This window comes from Mus musculus, chromosome 3 (genome assembly GCF_000001635.26).
Source record: "Mus musculus strain C57BL/6J chromosome 3, GRCm38.p6 C57BL/6J".
NCBI lineage: Eukaryota > Metazoa > Chordata > Mammalia > Rodentia > Muridae > Mus > Mus musculus.
The window spans coordinates 4,564,085-4,575,110 of record NC_000069.6 but is presented as its reverse complement, the minus strand read 5'-3'; the positions used below and the strand labels follow the sequence as shown (position 1 = coordinate 4,575,110).

The following is an 11,026-nucleotide window of genomic DNA, read 5'->3' as shown; positions in this document are numbered from 1 at the left end:
TCTGTTGGTTGCCTTTTTGTCTTATTAACAGTGTCTTTTGTCTTGCAGAACCTTTGCAATTTTATGAGATCCCATTTGTCAATTCTTGATATTACAGCACAGCCATTGGTGCTCTGTTTAGGAATTTTTCCTTTTACCATATCTTCGAGGCTTTTGCCCACTTTTTCCTCTATAAGTTTTAGTGTCACTAGTTTTATGTGGAATTCCTTGATCCACTTAGACTTGAGGTTTGTACAAGGACATAAGAATGGATCAATTTGCATTCTTCTACAGGATAACTGCCAGTTAAGCCAGCACCATTTGTTGAAAATGCTGTCTTTTTTCCACTGGATGGTTTTAGCTCCTCTGTCAAAGATCAATTGCATAGGTGTGTGGGTTCATTTCTAGATCGCCAATTCTATTCTCTTGATCTACCTGTCTGTCATTGTACCAGTATTATGCAGTTTTTATCATAATAGCTCTGTAGTACAGCTTGAGGTCAGGCATAGTGATTCCCCCAGAGGTTCTTTTATTGTTGGGAATAGTTTTTGCTCTCCTAGGTTTTTTGTTATTCCAGGTAAATTTGCAAATTGCCCTTTCTAATTCTGTGAAGAATTGAGTTGAAATTTTAATGGGTATTGCATTGAATCTGTAGATTGCTTTCAGCAAGATAGTCATTTTTACTATATTGATCCTGCCAATCCATGAGCATGGGAGATCTTTCCATCTTCTGCGATCTTCTTTGATTTCTTTCTTCAGAGACTTGAAATTCTTATCATATAGATATTTAATTCCTTAGTTAGAGTCACACCAAGTTATTTTATATTATTTGTGACTATTGTGAAGTGTGTTGTTTCCCTTATTTCGTTCTCAGCCTATTTATCCTTTGTGTAAAGAAAAGCCACTGATTTGTTTGAGATAATTTTATATCTAGCTACTGCACTGAAGCTGTTTATCAGGTTTAAGAGTTCTCTGGTCAAATTTTTAGGGTCACTTAAATATCCTATATTATCGTCTGCAAGTAGTGATATTTTGACTTCTTTCTTTCCAGTTTGTATTCCCTTGATCTCCTTTTGTTGTCTATTTGTGCTGGCTTGGACTTCAAGTACTATGTTGAATAGGTAGGGAGAAAGTGGGCAGCCTTTTCTACTCCCTGATTTTAGTGGGATTTCTTCAAGTTTTCCAAATTTAGTTTGATTTTGGCCACTGGTTTGTTGTATATTTCTTTTATTATGTTTAGGGGTGGGCCTTGATTTTTCCAAGACTTTTATCATGAAGAGATGTTGGATTTTGTCAAATGCTTTCTCAGCATGTAACGAGATGATCATGTGTGTTTTTTTCCTTTGAGTTTGTTTATATAGTATATGATGTTGATGTATTTCCATATATTAAACCATCCCTGCATTCCTGCCATGTCGCCTACTTGATCATGATGGATGATTTTTTTTTTTTTTTGATTTGTTCTTGGATTAGGTTTGCAAGGATTTTATTGAGTATTTTTGCATCGATATTCATAATGGAAATAGGTCTGAAGTTCTCTTTCTTTGATGGATCTGTGTGGTTTAGGTATCAGAGTAATTGTGGCTTCATAGAATGAATTGGGTACTTTCTTTTTCTATTTTGTGGAATAGTTTGAGGAGAGTTAAAATTATGTCTTCTTTGAAGGTCTCATAGAACTGTGCACTAAACCCATCTGGTCTTGGGCTTTTATGGTTGGGAGACTCTTGATGAGTGCTTCTATTTCTTTGGGGGAAATGGGATTGTATAGATCAATCAACTTATCCTGATTTAACTTTTTTACCTGGTATCTATATAGGAAGTTGTCAATTTCATCCAGGTTTTCCAGTTTTTTAGTAGGATCTGATGATGTTTTGGATTTCCTCATGTTCTGTTGTTATGTCTCCCTTTTCATTTCTGATTTTGTTAATTATGATACTTTCCCTGTGCCCTCTAGTTAGTCTGGCTAAGTTTATGTTTTGTTGATTTTCATGAAGAACCAGTTCCTTGTTTGGTTGTTTCTTTGAATACTTCTTTTTGTTTCCATTTGGTGGATTTCAGCCTTGAGTTTGATTATTTCCTACTGTCTACTCCTCTTGGGTGAATTTGCTTCCTTTTACTATAGAGCTTTTAGGTGTATTGTCAAGCTGGTAGTATATGCTTTGTCTAGTTTCCTTTTGTAGGCACTCAGAACTATGGGTTTTCTTCTTATTACTGCTTTCATTCTGTCCCATAAGTTTGGGTATGTTGTGGCTTCATTTTCATTAAACTCTAAAAAGTCTTTAATCTCTTTATTTCTTCCTTGACCAAGTTATCATAAAGTAAGACTGCTATTCAGCTTCCATTTGAATATTGTCTTTCTATTAGTTATGTTTTTATTGAAGTTCAGCCTTATTCTGTGTTGATCTGATGGGATGCATGGGACAATTTCAATATTTTTGTATCTGTTGAGGCCTGTTTTGTGACCAATTATATGGTCAGTTTTGGAGAAGATGCCTTGAGGTGCTGAGAAGAAGGTATATCCTTTTGTTTTAGGATAAAATATTTTGTAGATATCTATTAAATCCATTCGTTTCATAATTTCTGTTAGTTTCAATGTGTCTCTGTATAATTTCTGTTTCTAGGATCTGTCCACTGATGAGAGTAGGGTGTTGAAGTCTCCCATTATTATTGTGTGTTGTTCTATGTGCGCTTTGAGCTTTACTAAACTTTCCTTAATGAATGTGGATTCCCTTGCATTTGGAGCATAGATATTCAGAATTGATAATTCATCTTTGAAGAGTTTATATTTTAATGAGTATGAAGTGCCCCTCCTTGTCTTTTTTTGATAACTTTGGGTTGGAAGTCGATTTTATGCAATATTTGAATGGCTAGTCCAGCTTGCTTCTTTGGACCATTTGCTTGGAAAATTGTTTTCCAGACTTTTACTCTGAGGTGGTGTTTGTCTTTGTCCCTGAGATGGTTTTCCTGTATGCAGCAAAATGTTGGGTCCTGTTTATGTACCAACCTGAAAGTCTATGTCTTTATATTGCGGAATTGAGCCCATTGCTATTATGAGAGATTGAGCATAAGTAATTATTGCTACCTGTTATTTTAGTTGTTAGATTTGGAGTTCTGTTCTTGTGGTTGTCTTCTTTTAGGTTTGTTGAAGGATTACTTTCTTACTTTTCCTGGGGTGTAATTTGAGTCCCCGTGTTGGAGTTTTCCCTTTATTATCCTTTGAAGGCCTGGATTCATGGAAAGATATTGTGTGAATTTTGTTTTGTCATGGAATACCTTGGTTTCTCCATCTCTGGTAATTGAGTGTTTTGCTTGGTATAGTATCCTGGTCTTGCATTTGTACTCTCTTAGTGTCTGCATAAGATCTGTCCAGGATCTTCTGGATTTCATAATCTCTGGTGAGCAGTCTGGTCTAATTCTAATATTTTTGCCTTTATATGTTACTTGACCTTTTTCCCTTGCTGCTTTTAATATTCTGTCTTTATTTAGTGCAGTTGTTGTTCTGATTATTATGGATGGGGAGGAATTTCTTTTCTGGTCCAGTCTATTTGGAGTTCTGTAGGCTTCTTGTATGTTCATGGGCATCTCTTTCTTTAGGTTAGGGAAGTTTTCTTCTTTAATTATGTTGAAGATATTTACTGGTCCTTTAAGTTGAAAATCTTCATTCTCATCTATACCTATTATCCTTAGGTTTGGTCTTCTCATTGTGTCCTGGATTTCCTGGATGTTTTGAATTAGAATCTTTTTGCGTTTTGCGATTTTTCTTGATTGTTGTGTCCATGTTTTCCATGGAATACTACACCTGAGATTCTCTGTTCCATCTGTTGTATTCTGTTGCTAATGCTTGCATCTATGGGTCCGGATTTCTTTCCTAGGATTTCTATCTCTGGAGTTGTTTTCCTTTGGGTTTTCTTTATTGTTTCTACTTCCATTTTTAGATCTGGAATTGTTTTATTCAATTCCATTCCCTGTTTCTTCTTTAAGTTCTTCTATATGATTAGCAGTGTTTTCCTGTAATGATTTAAGGATTTCTACCTATTTATCACTGTTGTTCTTATTTCTTTATGTGAGTTATTAATACCCTTCTTAAAATATTCTACCACCAAAGTGATATATGATTTTAAATCTGTGTATTGATTTACGGGTTTATTGGGATATCCTGGACTCGCTGTGGTGGGCATACTGGTTTCTTTTTTTTTTTTAATATTTTTATTAGGTATTTACCTCATTTATATTTCCAATGCTATCCCAAAAGTCCCCCATACCCTCCCCCAATTCCCTACCCACCCACTCCCACTTTTTGGCTCTGGCATTACCCTGTACTGGGACATATAAAGTTTGCAAGTCCAATGGGCCTCTCTTTCCAGTGATGGCCAACTAGGCCATCTTTTGATACATATGCATCTAGAGTCCAGAGCTCCCGGGTACTGGTTAGTTCATAATGTTGTTGCACCTATAGGGTTGTAGATCCCTTTAGCTCCTTGGATACTTTCTCTAGCTCCTCCATTTGGGGCCCTGTGATCCATCCAATAGCTGACTGTGAGCATCCACTTCTGTATTTGCTAGGCACTGGCATAGTCTCACAAGAGAGAGCTCTATCTGGGTCCTTTCAGCAAAATCTTGCTAGTTTGTGCAATAGTGTCAGCATTTGGAAGCTGATTATGGAGTGGATCCCCGGATATGGCAGTCTCTAGATGGTCCATCCTTTTGTCACAGCTCCAAACTTTGTCTCTGTAACTCCTTCCATGGGTATTTTGTTCCCAGTTCTAAGAAGGGGCAAAGTGTCCACACTTCGTTCTTGAATTTCATGCATTTAGAAAATTATTTCATATCTTGTGTGTCCTAAGTTTCTGGGCTAATATCCACTTATCAGTGAGTACATATTGTGTGAGTTCCTTTGTGATTGGGTTACCTCACTCAGGATGATGCCCTCCAGGTCTATCCATTTGCCTAGGAATTTCATAAGTTCATTCTTTTTAATAGCTGAGTAGTACTCCATTGTGTAGATGTACCACATTTTCTCTATTCATTCCTTTGTTGAGGTGCATCTGGGTTCTTTCCAGCTTCTGGCTATTATAAATAAGGCTGCTATGAACATAGTGGAGCTTGTGTCCTTCTTACCGGTTGGGACATCTTCTGGATCTATGCCCAGGAGAGGTATTGCGAGATCCTCTGGTATTACTATGTCCAATTTTCTGAGGAACCACCAGACTGATTTCCAGAGTGGTTGTACAAGCTTGCAATCCCACCAACAATGGAGGAGTGTTCCTCTTTCTCCACATCCTCGCCAGCATCTGCTGTCACTAGTCAGCCATTCTGACTGGTGTGAGGTGGAATCTCAGGTTTGCTTTGATTTGCATTTCCCTGATTATTAAGGATGTTGAACATTTTTTCAGGTGCTTCTCAGCCATTCAGTATTCCTCAGGTGAGAATTCTTTGTTCAGTTCTGAGCCCCATTTTTTAATGGGGTTATTTGATTTTCTGGAGTCCACCTTCTTGAGTTCTTTATATATATTGGATATTAGTCCCCTATCTGATTTAGGATAGGTAAAGATCCTTTCCCAATCTGTTGGTGGTCTTTTTGTCTTGTTGACGGTGGTGTCTTTTGCCTTGGAGAAGCTTTGCAGCTTTATGAGGTCCCATTTATCGATTCTCAATCTTACAGCACAAGCCATTGCTGTTCTATTCAGGAACTTTTCCCCTGTACCCATATCTTTGAAGCTTTTCCCTACTTTCTCCTCTGTAAGTTTCAGTGTCTCTGCTTTTATGTGGAGTTCCTTAATCCACTTAGATTTGACCTTATTACAAGGAGAAGGGAATGGATAAATTCACATTCTTCTTCAAGATAACCACCAGTTTTGCCAACACTATTTGTTGAAAATGCTGTCTTTTTTCCACTGGATGGTTTTAGCTCCCTTGTCAAAGATCAAGTGACCATAGGTGTGTGGGTTCATCTCTGGGTCTTCAATTCTGTTCCATTTGTCTACTTGTCTGTCGCTATACCAGTACCATGCAGTTTTTATCACAGTTGCTCTGTAGTACAGCTTTAGGTCAGGCGTACTGGTTTCTGATGATGCCGAGTGGTCTTGGTTTCTGTTAATAAGATTCTTATGTTTTCCTTTTGCCATCTGGTAATCTCTGGTGTTAGATATTCTAATTGTCTCTGTGCAGAGTTTGTTCCCCCTGTGATTCTGTTAGCCTGCCAGCACTCCTGGGAGCACAACACTCTCCTGAGTCCCAGTGGTCAGAGCACTCTCTGGAGGCTAACTCTCCTCTGGCAAGGAATGTGCCCAGGGGTCTGGGTCTCAGCTCTGCCTTCTGGCTAAGCATCAAGGCCTGAAAGTACTCTGTCCAAGAAGCACTGTTGCTTCCCCTACACGTGCTCTTCTGTGTAGACTTATCCCAGTGATCTCAAAATCCTGGGTGTGCTAGGGCCTGCCCAGTTTGCGACCACAATGGTGCAAAGAAGGAGCTCCTTAAAGAATGCATCCCAGCCTCTGGTCAGGCAGGGTGCCTTTGTCCTTACTTCTGCTGGCACAAGACCCTCTGGGATTCTTTGGAACTGATGTTGCGTTCCACTCATCAGTGATCCCAAGATCCCGGGTATTCTTGCCGGCCTGCAGCATTGAGAGTCCTCTGGGGAACTCGGGACCCTCTGTGGGGTTCATGATGTGGGGCTCTCCAGCTACTACTTCTATCTTTTTAATTCTTATTTTTATTTTTTACTCCTTTTTGAGGTGAGGTCACTGAGTTGTGCAGGGAAAAAATGGAAGGACTAAGAAGTATGTGCAATTGGATTGTTTGATATGAAATTCCCAGATATTTAATAAAAAAACAGTTAGTTTGGAAAAAAAAAACACAACCTTTGCTCAGATTTGAGGTTCCTTTCACAAGGACCTTATATCTGAAATTATAACCTGGTCAGAATAATGCGATGGGGAAGACTGTCACCCTAGCTGTAAATTATTACTGGTATTTTACGAAACTATAATTTCTTGAAACTGTCTTCTAAATATTTGTGTTTATAACTATGGTCAAATGCTAGTGTGAGAATGGCATAGTCTTCCTCATAGAAGAGAACTCCAATCATTTATTCTACCTACTGCTTAGCAAAATATACATAGAGGCAGTATCATAGAGCTAGCGAAAATACACTACTATTAAAATATCATTAGTATAAAAGCTGACTAAAAGAGTTTATGCAACTTTCCCAGAAAAAGATCTCAGGAGTTTGAGTTTTGTTTATTGATTGATTGATTGATTGATTGATTCTTTGAGACAAGCTTTCTCTGTGTAGTCCTGGCTGTCCTGGAACTCACTCTGTAGATCATGCTGGCTTCCAACTCTGAAATCTGCCTGGATCTCCCTCTCAAATGCTGGGATTAAAGGCCAGCACCACTAATGCCTGGTGAAAAAAACATTTAATTAAAAATATTAGTTAGAAGTGAGTGTGCCCTGTCTCGAAAACAACAACAACAACAGTGAGTATGGTAGTTCAGTGCTGAAATCTGCACTTCCCAGAGGCAATGGCAGAATCATGAAGATCTCAGGAGAGGTGTCCCTGGGCCAAAAATTGAGCCTCTGTGCCTAAAGTAAACAAAACAACAGGATAGAACGAAGATTTAAATTGTATCTTGCAAATTAAAGAAATAGCTTAAAGCAACTAGAACTTCATGCATGTTTGTGGACATGTGCTGGAGGGATCACCCAGCTACCCATGTGATTCACAAACAAAGAAACTGAGAGCTGTGGATTTATGAATAATGCAACCTATGCCCTAAAATAATCTGTTGAAAATAACCAAGTTGAAAAACATCTTTGGTTCCCTGTCCTTGGAGACATAAGAATTGGAGGCAAAGAAATGTGGTAGATTTGGAAAGATTTGGGGACCAGCTTGCTCCCCACAGGCTTGGGATCAGGCATCCCTCAGAGAAAAGAAAAAGAGAAAGAGAAAAAAGAAGAAAAGAAAAACATCATCTGTCTGAAACAATAAAGTAATACACCCCTCCCCCAAGTAACCTTGTTAAACTGGAGTATTTGCTTATATGGAGATTACGTCTCACTCTCAAACCATGGAGTTAATCTATAGTATAGAAAGAGAGATTTTAAAGATATTTGGCAATAGTGTTAGATGTCCTATTGTTGTATTTATTCAGCAGTTACTATGAACAGGACCCTCTTACGTTTAAGTTTGAAAACATCACTTGCTGGAAATAAAAACTCAGAATAGACATATATGTTCCACAATTTTTTGTGGCAGACACAATACATGACACACAAAAATAAACCAGTGATACTTTATGTTTGGGGCATGTCACCATCCCTTGTGAGAAATGTATATGATAACCCTGAACTGAGACACGGACATCACTTCGATTAACATTTCACAATATCCTTCATCAAAGTGGAATGTGATGGGAACTATCATCATTCTGTATGGGAAACTCTATTAAGAGAGAGTGACCACTTAACGATAGTTTTGAAAGAATTACATTGGCTGGATGAGCTCTGGTTAAAACATGTTGTAGAAAACAAATGGCTAAGATATTTCTTCATTAACAAACCCTCTCACAGCAGCATTTCAAAAAATATTGATCAAGCAGAGACACTTGAAATGTGACTCTCTATTGCCTTTCAATTTTGTGTGGTCAGGTACCTCAGGTGGTTTGTGACCTCAGGAGGTAGTTGACACTCACTATCACTACAGTGACTCTTCAGTTGGATTAATTCAGCCCTTTCTACTTATGCTGGGCCATGTGTGGGCCATATTTTCTGGGACAGATGGTTATTTTGCTCTCCTTATCTGGCTCTTCTTAGGCTTCTACCATCGTGTCTTCCTCTTAGATTCAGAGATCTGAGACCCCTTGAGTAGATGAGCTGGGGTGATTTCTCCCTGACAGGTCTACACTGTGAGAAGTGTTTACAACTGCAGTAGGATTCGGACATGAAGTTAGATGATGGAAAGGACTTTTGAAAAGTTCTGTCTAGCCATTTTTACATGAAAATTCTGATCTTTCACCTCTCAAATTCTTAATCTTGTAGCTCTTATGAAAAGTACAGTTTTCTCAAAACAATACGTTTCCTAAATGGCAGAAAGAAAAGAGGAAGAAAATAAGACTGAGACATAGATTTTTTTTTCTTTCCAGGTACAGAAACAAAAGGAGTCAGTTTTCTTGAGAGACAATAATTTTTTTTCTAAATAAGCATTTTCCTTTTGTTTCAAAGTATCATAACCATGGATATTGTTATTGAAGAACATCTTGGTTATACACAATGATGCCATGAGTCCTCACGAGGAATTTCTACTGTTTAATTTTAAGCAAATATCTTCTTTTAAAGATACCCAGGCAAAAAGAAACCAAAAAACTATCATCTAACATGGTTTAATATTTCTTTATAAATGACAAAAAAAAATAAAAAACACACAAGTGTAACAATAATGTTGTGGAAAACATAATAAAATTTGAATGGTAAATATAAAGCATTTTCTGGTTTAACAAATAAATGTGGCAGTCAGTGAAGCTCTATGGGGTCTCTGCATCCAGTTGTAACTGGTTTGTGCATCCCTACCATTGTTTGCTTTTATATTTTTTCCAGTTCCTCCCAGTTTGTTTCTTCCTCCCATTCATTCCATCAAAGGTTTAAGAAGTCCTCCAGGACACTGAATCTTTCTCAAACAAAACCACCTCACTTCATGTTATGGTCATCCCAGAAACCACTAATGACTCTACCACAGCTACCTTAGAACAGCCAACCAGGAATATTCTGCTTATAATGTTTTGTGATATTTGTCATTTAAAAATATATTTATTATTTTATCTAATTGACTATATATGGATCTGAGAGAAAACAGAGAAAAGGTAGACTGAGTCATGGTCTTAGGATAGGGAAACGTTGAAACACTTCAAGACTGTAGAAAAGCTCTGCATGACATGAATACTCGTGAAAGTCAAAGGAGGTAACTGTTAAAAATGTATTTTAGAGACTATTATGTCTTTCATCTTCACAGACTAAAGCATTGCTTAAAAAGGAGTGATTTGTCCTCGATATAAAGGAGAATGAGAAAAATACAAGGTAAATATCAAAAAAAAAATTTGTGTAGAAACTACGTTTAAGGTTGAGGTTCAGACATCTTTTCAGTGCAATAGGAAATAATAGTATCTGTTCAAACTTGGATGTAATAACTTTTATGCCTTGAGGTAATACAAAAATGGTATTGAGGGGCTTGAGAAATAAATCAGCAGTAGAACACTTATTGTTTTGCAAAAGAACTGGGTTTGAATCGCATCATCTATACTAGATTATTCACACCTGCCTGTAATTCTCATGTTAAGGGCTCCAACGCCCCTTCTGGCCAACACAAACACCACAAACAATACACGGTACACAGAAACTCATGCAGACACACCCATATAGATACATATAAATTTAAAATAAATAAATAAGAAAAAAATCAGATTAAATAAAAAATTCCAGTTTTGGTTTCCAACTAAGATAGCCTATTATTAATTGACTTTAATATTAGTTAATATTAGTAACTATTTTACATGCTTCATTTTCTCCACAAATACTTTAAACAAGGACATGGATAGGCAGAACAGAATGTGTACTATGTAGTCCATAAAGAGAAAAGTTTGCCTATAGCAGAAAAGCAAATATAATATGAGTGAATATAGACAAGGAGTAGGTTGTCTGTGCTGTGATGGTTTATCTGATGGTGAACTTGACTCGATGAGAATCACCTAAGTTTCTAAGCATACTCTGTTAACTAATGTAGCTAAATTTAATGAATATGGGAGAGGTTTCATTATAAGAGGGTCAGTAGAAAAAAGATTTTTCCCTGCTTACCTTCAAATTTTGCTGGTTAACTCAGCTATTATGGTTGAGTCATGCTGGTGAGATCATGAATAACCTTGTCAATGCTGTTAATACTGCTGCATTTCTTCCTGACATCAGAACTATACTTCTTTAGCTTTCCAACACAGACAGTGGCTCTCCAACAATAGCACTGGATCCTCATCTTTATACTCAGATGTAATCCAGGCTCATA

At 37.4% G+C, this 11,026-nt stretch overlaps 1 non-coding gene across 1 annotated transcript; it reads left to right on the top strand.

Moving 5' to 3' along the window:
• The first annotated feature begins 7,775 nt into the window (after nt 1–7,775).
• On the top strand, nt 7,776–7,908 carry Gm22944. The gene has a single exon (XR_003954777.1). It is a non-coding gene; the product is annotated as a small nucleolar RNA SNORA38 (small nucleolar RNA).
• The last annotated feature ends 3,118 nt before the right edge of the window (nt 7,909–11,026 follow it).